General features: G+C 39.7%; 1 protein-coding gene across 1 annotated transcript in view; it reads left to right on the forward strand.

Annotated features, from left to right (window-relative positions):
* Positions 1 to 13784, forward strand: part of LZTS2 (leucine zipper tumor suppressor 2) — a 1975510-nt gene that overhangs the window by 1014897 nt on the left and 946829 nt on the right. Inside the window, exon 4 of the mRNA XM_044056488.1 lies at positions 10270 to 10409. The gene's annotated coding sequence lies outside the window, so the exon portion shown is untranslated. The remainder of the gene's footprint in view (positions 1 to 10269; positions 10410 to 13784) is intronic.

Here is a 13784-nt window from a genome sequence, read left to right on the forward strand (position 1 = left end):
GACCTGGTTCAAAAGCAGAAAGCACCCCTGCACTACCAGGCTATAACTCATTCCACATCTTTCGGCCCCAGAACTTGGAGTGAAGCCCCAAAGGTGGTGGTGTTTCCATATTCATTAAGGATGCGCACACCTCCAGACTGGTAGCCCAACATAATGCCCAGGACCAGCTCATTCTTACCCCCACTAGAGGTAGCAACATCCTTGACCTGGTTATTAATAACATGGGCAACATTACTCTACACCAATAGTTAACTCCTCCCTGGTTAGATCTGACCACAAATGAATCACCTTGGAAATCCACCCCCCCCCCCCCGCAAAGATAACCACCATGAAAAACTTCTCCAAAGCTAACGTTGAGCTCCTAAAAACAGAGGTGGCTAACTTCACGGCACCCAGGAAAATGGAGATCAGTTGCAAGACCGCTGAATCATACACCATTGCACTGTATGAGCACGTACATAAATGCATGGATCTCGCCATACCCAATAGAACCATGAGGCTGTCCTCCAAAAAAAGGAAGCCAATCTGGTGGCCCCCTGCCATAAACAAACTCTACAACAGGAGGACACTGATGCAGAATAAGGTGAAGTCCCAAGACTGGAAAAACTCCCTTATCCGCCGCAACAAAAAGTTGAGATTCCTCATCAAATTCTCTAAAGCTAGCTATGAAAACAGAACTGCAGCAGATAGTAAAGACAACCACAAGGCCTTTTATAGTTATGTAAAGAATATCCATGGCAATACCCAGATTTGCTCTGAGCTGCTGCACTATGGTACCTCCTATACTGAGCCAACAGATCTTGCCAATATACTGGCTGACAGATTCAGTGCCAACTTTACCCCTCTCTCCCCCCAAGGGACCAGTTACATTACCAGTATATTGACAGGCACCCAGTATTACTGCTGCACAGGTTAAAAGAGCATTGCCAAGGCCAGGAATACAGCTTCAATGGGACCTGACAATATCCCTGGCTGTGTACTGTACTACATGAACTACAAAGTGAACTGGCACCTCACCTGTGTGCCCTGTTCAATCACAGCCTCACCTCAGGCTTTGTCCCTACCGAATGGTGCACTGCTACAGTCATCCTTCTCCACAAAGGAGGAGTGACTACAGACCCTGGAAACTATCACCCCATTAGCCTGACAAGTCTGTTATGCAAAGCTATGGAATGCATCATCATGGACCTAATAAACAAAGATATAGGGAATCTCCAAACTCTGGATCCCACACATTTTGGTTTTGTGAAGGGTAGATCATGCCTGCTCAACTTGTTCAACTTCTTTGAGTCAGTCACCAGAGTTGTGGATGAAGGCAAGGTGGCTCATACAGCTTACTTTAATCTGGCCAAGGCCTTTTGCACAATTCTGCACTCAGGAATCATAGAAAAACTCACTAAGCTAGGCATCAACCCCTGTATCACTAGATGGATTGCAACCTGGCTCACAGGTAGAACCCACAATGTGAAAGTAGCTGACACCAAGACAGACAAGTTAGACTGCTGACCAGGCACAGATACAGTCCCACACGGTTCGGTCCTGGGTCCTCTTCTGTTTGGTATCTATTTCTCTGAAGTCCAGACCAACACAAAGGGACTCTGGCTGACAAAGTTCACAAACGATTGCAAGTTGGGAGCTATTATTAACTCCTGACGTGATGTTGACATCCTACAGATAGGCCTCACTAAGACCAACGACTGGTGTCAGAACCATGGCCTTAAGCTCAATGCCAAAAAATGTGTCATCGTCCCCTTTGGAAAAAACCCGGTTCCCATGAATTACCACATTGATGATAGTCCACTTAACACGGAAGGTGTTATAAGAGATCTGGGAGCACAGGTTGACAGCAACCTCTCTTTTGACCACCACATTGCCACTGTGGTCAGAAAGTCCTTCTTTGTGGCACATCTCATTACTAAGGGTTTTGCATCCAGGAAGAAAGAGGTCATTGAGTACAATGCCCCATCTGGCATGTACCTCACTAAACACCTGCAACAACTGGAGAGGCCGCAAAAGTACCTCACAAAGAGGATCCTAGGCCTTAAATATTTGTCCTATATGGACAGACTAAAAACTCCAACTATTCTCTGTCTCATATCGCCTACTTATAGGCAATCTCTGCTTGACTTATAAAGCCATGCCTGACCCAGCTCTGTTAGAAATGCTACATCTAAAGAAATCCTAATCCCTCCACACCACATGCACCAGAGACCTCAGCCTCATTACCACAATCAACAGAACATGCTGGAGGGACAGGTTCATAACCCAGAGACTGCCCACGCTATGGAATAGATTTCCTGTACATGTCAAGCAGAGCACCTCACTGGCCATCTTCAATAGAAATCTCGATGAGTGGATGGGAAATAGAAAATACACCCCAGGGATCACTCCAGTGGCTTTACTCATCAGAGGCACTGGGAACTAAGGTTGGGTGGCACAATGCCAGGGTAATCCTATGGGCTAGGCTTGTAAAGGCTCCAGGGCCATTAGCCTAGTACACAGTTATGAACCTATGAGCACTTTGGCAGTCTGACCATGTATGCACAAGTACTTCCTTGACATGCAAATGAATTATTTCCCCAAGTGTCCCCTTCAATAACATGTCTTAGTATGCACAAGCACTAAAATGAAACATTTTCCCAAGTGACCACTTCAAGTAACATGCCCTAGTATGCCCAAGCACTAAAATGAAACATTCACTCAAGCAACCCCTTCATTAATATGTGCAGGTATGCACAAGCACTAAAATGAAACATTTCCCCAAGTGTCCCCTTCAGTAATATGTCCAAGTATGCACAAGCACTGAAATGAAACATTCACCCAAGCGACCCCTTCAGTAACATTTCCTATTATGCACAAGCACTAAAATGACAAGTACCAAAATGATACATTCACCCAAGCAACTCCTTCAGTAAAAATGTCCAGGTATGCAGAAACACCACCTAATTGCCCTCACTTCTTCATATTTTCCCTGAAAACTGCTTACTGGAATCATATCTCTCAACATCTTAGAGCAAGAAATCTGGACAAAGCCATAAATAAAAGTGGGACAAAGTCCCAAAAATAGGGACAGTTTTTAAATATTGCTCTTACAAACTCTGAAAGTTGATATAATAACAGGTTTTGAATTTGTATGAATTTTCTGACGTCTGTGAAGTCTGAAACTCAAATGTCTGTCATTATTTTCTAACTTCAATCTTTAATGGTGTGCCACTAATTTGCCAGAAAACCACAGTTTTATGAAAAAATTGACGAAAAATATGAGGCAAAAATCTGGACATTCTGTGAAAATCTGTGCAGTTGAAAGGTATGACTGGAGTAAGTTCAGTGCTGTTTACACAATTTGTATGCAAATGAGCTCATTATAGATTCATGTCTATGAATTGAACTCATATGCACAAGTGTAAAGCCCCTTATGCATTAAGCATTTTACGCTTTTGCAACAGGGGGGCATGTTCATAAAAAGTCCTCTACATTTCCATAGTCATCCTGAAAGTTCGAGATTTATATTACCACGTAGCTCTACTCTTTGTGGATTACCTTTACGAAAGTGCAAAGCCCCAGACTATTAATACCTGCTTTATTTTTGCCTACTTTCTTCCCCAAACCAGGTGCAGATGCTTGAGAATGTCTTTCTTTACCTAATGAAGAAAGAGAAGAGCTACAATAGCTCAGTTCTGTACATACAAACCAGTAGATCAATAAGCAGGTCACAGCTTTTGTAATAATAACTGTGATCAGCCAGCAAAAATTTTCTGAAATCTCATCTGTTGGGAACACTGCTTTTAATGTTAAACTCTGAAGATAGGATACTGTGTACCTTGATTTTCAAGGCACATTTGTAGAGACAGAATTCTAATTAAATGAATAGGTAGTCAAAAGAGACTAAAGCTTCTTTGTGAAAACTGATTTTCCAAATCAGCTTTTATGAGCATGACTATATTACAATAAATGATTTTGACCAGACAGTCCTTACCTTTGCATACTGCTCTGTGCACACACACACATTTACTAACTCAAAGCTTATTGGTCCTCTGTCCCCCTACTCTCCAGCATTAGTACTACAACTTTAAGGTTGACATTATTTTGGAAGAAAAGGTAATGTACCTCTCACAGTTTCCTGAATACAAAACAAACAACATCTTACACCACCTGAAACACACATGCACTTGGAACTGTAATCATACAAATGAGAGACAGACACACACACACACACACACACACACACACACACACACACACACACACACACACACACACACACACATACACATACACCATGACCCTTACCATTCATCTCTTCAAAGGTAGACTGCAGTCCTGGCATATAAGTGAGGTAGTGTCTGCAGCACAGAGCAGACTGTGTCACATACTTCAGAGGAAGACAGTGATCCATACAGTCAGATGCTGTAGTGCACCTTCCAGTAATTTCTACAGGAACCTTTTGTCCATACTGTGAGGAATGTCAGCAGTAAGCATCCTTTTTAACAGTAACTCAGCTGTGCCCATCCTGGTATGTCAAGGAGCTTATACTACTAACTCGGATGTTTGACATTTGTTGACAAGGGAGGTAGAAGACAAGCCTCTAAACATCAGGTTGTGAGGCATGAAAAAATAAATTAGTTTTTAAATACATTACTGGAATACCAGTCAAAGTCAAGTATAAAAAACAAGCTTCTCCTTGCACTGCAGTTCTAATTATAATTTATATTCAGCTTTATAAAAGTACCAAGTAACATGCTGAAAGTAGCAATCTATGTGATACCCCCACTTGTAAAAATGTTTCTTGTCCAAAAAAGACTTGCTGCCTGACAACAACTATCTACTTGTTTCATGGGGAAAACATGATCAAAATAAAAAATGAACAGCAAACAAGAAACAAGCTCAAGATAAATTGCTTAAAATATTACTACACAGGTTATGGACCACACATGATAGATTGACATTCTCTTTAGTTTACGGGTAAAGCCTGCAAAGATGACTGCAAATCTCCAACAAATGTAATGAGAATCTGAAAATACTGTAATCTTGTCCTTTATTACAAATACTGTCATATGCATTTCAATACCTAAGGCTTGTACATTATCTAGTTATGTAAATATTCTCTGCATGGCAATAACAAAAAGGCCAGTGTTGGTAATTATTTAACAGTGTGCTTATTAAAGGTTACTTGCATCTTACAATCTCAGACAAGCTTACCTGATGGTCATTAAAGCATTGCTACTTAAACACAGAGCAACAGGGCACTGTGACAGCATGCATTTTCTGAATAATAAGAAGCATAAATCAACAGTATAAAAATATGACAGAAAACCAGAACATGCTGCAAAATCAAGGACAGATGAAAAGCCACTGTCGTACTCATGTCTACCTTGGGTGGGGGAATACTCAGCACACTTACACTGCATAACTGTTGCTCCTTGCCTTGCTTGGACACATCCAGAGTCACTACATGGGGAAATGGGGCGCAACAAGTATGTCACAATTTGAAATGTCTCTGGCTGTCAGTGATGGCTCTGACACTCAAACCTCTCAACCTCAGAGCAAGAAATCTGGACAAAGCCATACATAGAAGTGGGACAAAGGACAAAAATAAGGACAATTTTTAAATATCGCTCTGATGAACATAAAAAGATAATAGAATAGTAGTATGTCTTGCATTAGTATGAATTTTCTGAAGGGTATGAAATCTGAAACTCAAATGTCTGTCATTATTTTCTAACATCAATCTCTAATGATTTGCCACTAATTTGCTAGAAAACCACAATTTTATGAAAAATGGACCAAACGTGATGCAAAAATATAAAATTGACACATAATACAGCTGGGAACCTGTCAAAGAAGGGACACTTTTTTAATATTATTACTGTTAACTTGAGCAGCTGACAAAATAAGAAAATCTACATGCACTTCTGAAATAAAAGTAATCTGTAACTCATCATTACAGTTATTTAAAATTGTAAATCCTCCATGTTTTCTTCCAAAATTGCAATTTTGTGGAGGGATTATTAGGGGGAGAGCAACATTTTGAACCAAAATTGAGAACAGTTGAGAGGTTTGGATATTCCTAATTCTATAAAGCAATTTGTTTGCACATACCTCTCAACCTCTTAATGCAGGAAATCTGGACAAGGCCAAATATATTTGGGGAACATACAGTCTAAAAATTGCTCTTGTATAAACTTAAGACAGTTGATAGAATAACAAGTCTTGCTTTAGCATGCATTTTTTATGAAGGTTATGAAGTCTGAAACGCAATGTCTGTCATTATTTAGTGACTTCATTCCTAAATGATTTGCCAGAAAACTACAAATTTTATGAGGAACAAACCAAAAATAAGAAGCAAAAATCTATTCATTCTGCAAAAATCTGGACAGTTGAGAGGTATAGTTTAGCCGGGGCTGTCTTTGAGTTTGCTGCCCTTCCCCCCTCACAAAATCATGGTCGAATGGAGCTTCCCCCCTTCAGCCATTTCACTGTCCCACTCTTTGGTTATTTTGCCCCATTTACCATAAACACTGTAATGTGCATACTGCTTTACTTCTGCGATGATTTGATTTCATTTGAAAGTTTTATTTTGCAGTTTACAGCACAAACACCAAAAGACATCTGGTAAACAAAGCAATGCAGTCTCACAGTGAAAATAGACTTAGCATTAAAACTTCTCTGCCCTTGAAACTCATATTCATTGAAACAGCATTGAAACCCACATTCAAAGAAAATACATTTTGCTAGTTGCAGATAATGATTAACTTTGGGCTGTTTTCAAATCATAGACCCCTTGCACACAAAACATACATGTGCTCTTTGATATACCTTCCTGATTGTATTAAATTATATTCCTTGTACAATACAGTACAGTTGTTAGAAGGCATTTAAAATGTATTGTTTTGAACATTTTTCCAGTAAACAATGAAACAAAATGCATGCACCAATAATGACAAAACTGCCCAATTTAGAACATTTCCATCATAAAAGTCTACTCAAACTTCTATAGTCCACCAGTATCAGTAAATATGCACAACTTCTGAAGAAGTAAAAGTCATCTAAATAATTCCACATTAAAGAGATCTGTAACTAATGAAGAGGTTTCTGCTAGCAAACAACTTTATATTTCATTGTTTCATCTATAAATAAAGTGCCTGCTGCCCTTGAGGAATAAAGTGCCTATATTACATTAAAAAATGATAAGCTAGTAATACTGCAATAGGGAATGGATGACAAACTGATAACAGGTTCATAGTTACTAGGTATCTTCACCAAAAAGGATGGCAGCATCCACCCCCTTTACAACACAGTACAGTATCAGCAATGCATCTCCATACTGTGGGAGTAGAACCCACAGCCTTCTGCATCAAAGTAAGTACACTACTGGTTGTGCTGCTAACAATGCAAGCAGAATCAGCATAAGCAGTACTAAACTTCAGTTCCCCTCAGCTCCTTGTAAAATCTACTCAACAGTCAGCTGTATCGCTGAAGTTTGCAGCACAAGAAATGTGAAAAAAGCCCAAATTTATTGGGGGGGGCAAGACCCCAAAAACCAGGGACACATTTTAAACATTGCTTGTATAATGTTGGAAAGTTGCTAGAATAAAATGCTGTGATACCACCATACATTTCACTGCCAAACTTGAACCTAGGACCCTGTGCAAAAAAATCAGAGCAACATACGACTATGCAAAATCAGCTGTTTTGTTATAGAGAGGAAGACTTAAACTTAAAGGGCTGCCATTTAGTGAATTCAGTTCTCACCACAGCTGTCAACCTCTTAGCACAAAATACTTGAACAAAGCCAATAATGGGGGAATACAGCCCCCAAACATATTCAGTGAATTCAGTTCTCACCATAGCTCTCAATATCTTAGCAAAAATCACCTGGGCAAAACCAGTAATGGGGGAATACACCCCCCAAACATATTCAGTGAATTCATTTCACACCAGAGCTCTCAACCTTAGCACAAAAAACCTGGACAAAGCCAATAATGGGGGAATACAGTCCCAAAAATAGGGATACATTTCAAATATCTATCTTATAAACTTGAAAATTGCTAGAATAAAAGGTTTTGTGTTACCATGTACTTAATGAAGAATATGAAGTCTGAAATTCAAATGCCTGTCATTTTTATTTATTTAGCATTTGTTAACCAGGCAAGTCTGACTTGCAACAAAAGCCAATTTTCAGCAGTGGCCCAGGGAGAAACAGTCCAGACACATGTTTTTGTAAGATGGAAGGACACCAGAGCACCTAGAGGAAACCTACACAAACACAGGGAAGACATGCAGACTCCACACAAGACACCCCAGCCAAGAATCAAACCAGAGAACCTGTAGCTTCCAGGCAACAATGCTACCACTGCACCATCAACTATGTAAGACAACAAAACTACAGAAACCACAGATATTATGAGGACTAGAACACAACAAATACGAGGCAAATCTCTGCAAATTTTTAACAAATGTTGGTGGGTAAGGAATTCAGGGTGTTGTTACCTGCACCCAAGGTACAGGGTTCAAGCCTGACTACCCACCACAATGTATCCTAAGTTCTCTCTAGCCACTAGTTTATAGCAACTGGGGCATTTTACACACACACACACACACACACACACACACACACACACACACTCCAAGCTAGTTCCCACACACTCCACGCTAGTCCCCCCCCCCACACACACACACACACACACACACACACACACACTCTCCAAGCTAGTTCCCCCCCACACACACACACACTCCATGCTAGTTCCCACACACACACACACACACACACACACACACACACACACACTCCAAGCTAGTCCCCCACACACACACACACACACACTCCAAGCTAGTTCCCACACACACACACTCCAAGTTGGTTCTCACACACACACACACACACACACACACACACACACACACACACACACACACACACACACACACACACACACACTCCAAGCTAGTTCCCACACACACACACACACACACACACACACACACTCCAAGCTAGTTCCCACACACACACACACACTCCAAGCTAGTTCCCACACACACACACACACACACACACACACTCCAAGCTAGTTCCCACACACACACACACACACACACACACTCTCCAAGCTAGTTCCCACACACACACACACTCCAAGCTAGTTCCCACACACACACACACTCCAAGATAGTTCCCCCCACACATACACACACTCCAAGATAGTTCCCCAACACACACACTCCAAGATAGCTTCCCCACACACACACACTCCAAGATAGTCCCCCACACACACACACACACACTCAAAATAGTTCCCCCACACACATACACACACTCCAAGACAGCTCCCCCACACACACACATACACACACTCCAAGCTAGTCCCCACACACACACACACTCTAAGCTAGTTCCCCACCCCACCAACACACACACACACACACACACACACACACCCACCAACACACACACACACTCCAAGCTAGTCCCCCACACACACACACACACACACTCCATCCCCACCCACACACACACACACACACAATCCAAGCTAGTCCCCCACACACACACACACACACACACACACACACACACACACACACACACACACACACACACACTCCAAGCTAGTTCCCCACCCCACCCACACACACACACACACACACACACACACACTCCAAGATAGTCCCCCACACACACACTCGAAATAGTTCCCCCACACACACACACACATACACACACTCCAAGACAGTTCCCCCCCCACACACACACATACACACACTCCAAGCTAGTCCCCCACACACACACACACTCCAAGCTAGTCCCCCCACACACACACACAAACACACACACTCTCCAAGCTAGTTCCTGTAACTGTCCTGCACAGCTAAATGTCTTCTTGGGGAAGGTTTCCCCGTGAGACCAGGCTCCAGCTGTTTATGATTTGCTAAAAAATGTTTATTGCAAAGTTGGAGTGTTGTATTAACACTGCTGTAAAAGTGAATGCTTAGCAACTACTGACTAAAACAATGACATTAGAAAGTTCAGCAAATTACTCGATCAGTTCTGACTACAAAAGTAACATATTATAGTGAGCTGTGGTTTTTGCAGTTTCATCTGTTTTTTGTTCTATAGCTGTTTTTGAAGTTTTGCTAAGATGAACTTACAGCATGTTTTATTGCTGTACTGCTTAATTCAGTTACATATGCTGCTGCTTTTGTAGTTTGTGCTGCTGTTCCATCCTTCTAAATTGTGCATGCATACAAATATTCTGCTTTCTATTTCAGCTTGTCAGAATAGAATAGAGGAATGAACATTCAGAGAGAAAGACAGAAAGAAAAGTAAATACCCCACACTGGACCAGAAACTGCTGTCTGTTCCTGTTTTGGAGCTCTGTCCAGTGTTCGATGACCACAAGGACTAAATGGTATGTAATAATATTCTCTATTTACTTTACTTTTTGGTAGCATTTATCACTCTGACAGTGTCCTTCATTTTCAAGGAAATCCATGAATAAACATGCATAATAATACAAATGTTTGATTAAATGAGAAATAGCAATTCAAATTTATGAAATTTAAAACTGGTATAGAATTTCAGAGTTCATCAAGATAAAGCAACAATGCCTGAATAATCATGCTTCCACTATACCTTGTAACAGATATGATAGGAAGCCAAAACTACAGTCACATGTACATCTTGCTGTTCACTTTTCTTGGCTTCCCATAGCAGTTCTTGCTTAATGTATTGTCACTGTTATTTAGCATTTCTTGAGGCAAGTACATGTCTGCTTTTATCTGCAACCAGGAACAGCACAGGTATCACTTTATTTGCTATAATTTAGCAGAAGTGGAGGATGGCAGTAACTGACCATCTGTTGAATGACGAATAGTTTATGGGAGATTACAGGAATGGTCGTGTCCAGATGAAAGGTAAGACTTGTTTATTCTCACTGGGTCATATCAGCAGATATCGCTAATGCATCTGACAGTGCTTATCACTCCTACCAGCCTGCATCAGTGAAGCACAGACAGATCATACTTTACCAGGGAGTCACTGGGCAGGAAACAAAACATGAGGGTTTATTCATCAATAAAAATGGACTGAGCCAACCGTTTTTTTTATAACGGTTCTGTTTTTCTGAAGACCAGCACTGTTCTTGTGCCAGTCTGTCAGTGTAGACGCTGATATGCAGTGGTGAGAGGCTTCCATTTAAACTGGATTGACATGTGGCTACATTGTTTCTTCTTGCAACTTTGAAAACATTAATCTGCTGGCTAAGCTTTTTCATTGTTGTTAGTACGCCATTCTACCATAAGATCTCTTCTGTAGACTGTTGTTTTTGTAAGTATTTCTGCAAACCTCCTGTTGTCAACAATTATTAATATATTTTCAACAAATTTCATTTGTAGTATATGTCTTTTCAATTAGACTAATTTAACAAGAGTGCTTGTGATAGATGATAAATAACCCATAAAAGATTTTTATGGGTCTATATTAGATGAACGAAAGTTCATCTTGGTGAATGCTAACATGAGCAAATATTGCGGAACTCAAAACCGCAATTGTGAGATCGCGGTACAGTGAGGATGAGAATATTTGCCCTTTCCTCACTGTAGTGCAATTTCAGAGTTGGAATATATACTTAGAGGGGGTGTGGGGGGCGCAGCCCCCCACAATTGCAGTTTTGAGTATCTGGATATTCGCTCATGTGAGCGTTCGCTAAGATGAACTTTCGTTCATCTAATATAGACCCAATTTTGATAGTGAGTGTCTTTTTTTATTTGTGGCCAGTCCATAATTTAAATACTTTTGGGCATTGTTTATAATTGAATAAAGCTTCTACCTTGAGCTGATTAAAGGGTTTATATTTTGATCTGTCAAAATAACATTTACAGAAAGCATAAGGGAAATTGCAGGACAAAATGAGCATTTCTAAGCCTATAACTTCAACATCACATAAAATGGGACAAAAGAGGGATAAATTAGCTTAAAAGCTGGACTGTATAGAAGGTGGTATCATATAAGTCCTCCTTGATCTTCATACAAGCATTGATTGTACCTTGAATGGTTCCCCTTCTTGACTACAAGAGACCCTCACTATGGTGCATAAGAAGAAGGCTGTAACATTTTATAGTTTTTTTTTTTTTTTATATAACGTTAAACTATGAATTCCAATGCTGGTCAATCAGCAGTGCCATTTGAAATTATACTCCAAGTTTATAACTTCTCCACACAAAAGAACACAAATTGTGTGATTGTGGATATGATTACACATCCACTAGGGCAGTCATTAGTGAAAAACATGACAACAGTGTCACCATCAGTCTTGTTTTACTTCTCAGTCAGATAATTGTGTTGCTGCCAACCATTTGACTATAAACTATTTCCAAATATATGCAGTGGAAGGCAAAATCTCAACAATTTTTATTGATGCCTGCAGAGATCCTCTCTTGTTATAAACTGGACTGCACATTTGCTCGTGCCATAGTTGCAGAGGAAGGAACAAGGTAAAGAAGAGTCCTTCCGTTCTGGCTTCTGACAATGAAGGAAATTTCCATTTGCAGACATGCGACTCCTTTCTGATGTTGAATTTAGACCATGGCAACACATTTTCTAAGTCTTCTGTCTTTTCCCAAAGTATATTACATTTAACAAACGTGTTAACTATAAAGAAGAATTTCCCAAAGAGTTATTGTAAGATTATGAGACTGAAACTTTCCAAATGGTTTGTCCTTCCATTATTCTGTATATTTGAAAATATATATCATACAAATTTTCAATATCTAAATAAATGGGCTGCCATTCCTGAAAAAGCAGACAGACTTTGCAGAGATCCTCTCTGACAGATCAGTCTTATGTCTGATCCTGATTATGTTTCACTGAGCTCAAGCTAAAGTAATATCAAAAGAAAACTCTTCTTCTGGCTTCCTTTTTCTTTGCTGGGTAGTCAAAAATCCTTGTTATATATGGAAGGAATGCATTCACTTCTGACATCCCTCAATTTGTTGTTCTTTTCTACAGAACAAATTATCAGAGTTCTTTAATTTTAAAATCACTAAAAGCAATGCCTGACAGCAAAATTGTGCTTGAACACAACTCTAAAGCAACAAAACAAAAAATAACTGCACAAAATATCCATATGTGCCTTAAATATTAATTTTATTATTTACAAATGCTGTTAAGTATTTCTGTCTTACAGACATGAATCAGGACTTCACTAGAACAATTGATCCTTCAGTGCCCGCTCCCTTTAAATGTTCTACGGGATTATGAAGATTAAAACAACAATATAAAATCTGATACATGTATACAAGTTTACAAATTATACATCTGATCTGGTTTATATTTTAAAATACTACTTAGTGATACTTTATCCTTTAAACCAGGCTTCTTGTCTGATTCTAATTTTAACTGCTAATGTAATTCTTTTGATAGCAATTCATTTTTCTAGTCATCCTCACTTTCTTTTACCTGTATTCCTTCTAATACAAGGAAAACAACATTATTAAAGTTAAGGAACTTTTTTTCATTTTTTTGCTAAGGCATTTATTTAACTCCTTCTTTTGAATTGCATAATTATGTTGATGTATCCGTTTCTTCAAAGCTGTTTTAGTTTTTCCTATATAGAATGTCTGGCATGATAAAGAAGTCACCAAATACACTACCCTTACAATTATAATGACCTTGACTATATACATGTGTGTGTGTGTGTGTGTGTGCACTGAAATTACCATTAGTAACAAAATTACCTACATTAATAAATCTGCACTGTTTACATGATCTATGTGCATACATACCT

Source organism: Protopterus annectens, chromosome 14.part0, assembly GCF_019279795.1.
Source record: "Protopterus annectens isolate FY-2018-M chromosome 14.part0, PAN1.0, whole genome shotgun sequence".
NCBI classification, from domain to species: Eukaryota; Metazoa; Chordata; order Ceratodontiformes; family Protopteridae; genus Protopterus; species Protopterus annectens.